The sequence below is a fragment of the Typopeltis vanoorti genome, chromosome 6 (assembly GCF_054136105.1).
Source record: "Typopeltis vanoorti isolate ZY-2024b chromosome 6, IOZ_Tvanoo_1.0, whole genome shotgun sequence".
Lineage (NCBI taxonomy): Eukaryota > Metazoa > Arthropoda > Arachnida > Uropygi > Thelyphonidae > Typopeltis > Typopeltis vanoorti.
The window spans coordinates 78,966,812-78,967,761 of NC_143554.1; positions in this window are offsets into that span (position 1 = coordinate 78,966,812).

The following is a 950-nucleotide window of genomic DNA, read 5'->3' on the forward strand; positions in this document are numbered from 1 at the left end:
TCACAAGAGAGAAGTGTCTATAGCTCAAGTTAAAGTTGTTAGTGCAGAAGGAAACGCTTGTCCTGATATGAGCAAAAGCGTTGCTACAGTGATGATGATGATAATTTATCCGAGAATAACCTGACATTGGTAATATCTCGATTAAAAGAATTTATCAGAAAAGCGACCAGAAAATTAGAAATAGTGGAAAAAACATTTAAGAAACTTAGACAGGATAAGGAAAAGGATCCGAACAAGAAGAGATAAGAAACCACTGAACTTGATAATAATAATATTAACAACAACAAGGTAAATCAGCTAAAATCTAAGTAAAATAGATGATATGGTATGGTGATTCAATCATAAAATTTGCGCTTGCCTAGGGAGTCACTACTTTGAGTTTCCCTGGAGAGGAATAAAAGATATAGCAAAATAATGGAAAAAAACAAAAAAAGTAAAGTAAAAAACAAATGGTACTTCTTTTAGGAACTCGCAATTTAAGTATCGAAAAATATAGCATGAAAGAGAATATGAGAAGTCTGTTGCAAGAAGCGAGAATGAAATGTGAGAGAGTAAAAATTGAAAGTTTGTTACCCAGATATGACAGTACGGAGTTAAGATGGAACGCAATGAAAGCAAGTGATTTTATGTGCTGACTGTGTAAAAGAAATGGATGCGAGTTTTCAGATGCGTAGAGTGTGTTTGGTCATGTATAAGAGGGACGGCCTGCAGTTACAGAGAGTCAGGAAACCGATATCATCGAGGGAGGAATGGGAAAAACGTGTGAAAGTTCACCTATGGCATGCAAACGTGATAAAGATATGAATGGCTTTGAACATGGTTAGGTATCTGGCTGAGGGGCGGAAAACATGTATTGGGTTCAAACCTTTTGAATATGTCTGAGGTGAGAAAACAGAAAGTTCCAACAAGGCCAAAGAGATTGCATATCTAATATAAGAATAAGATTAGTG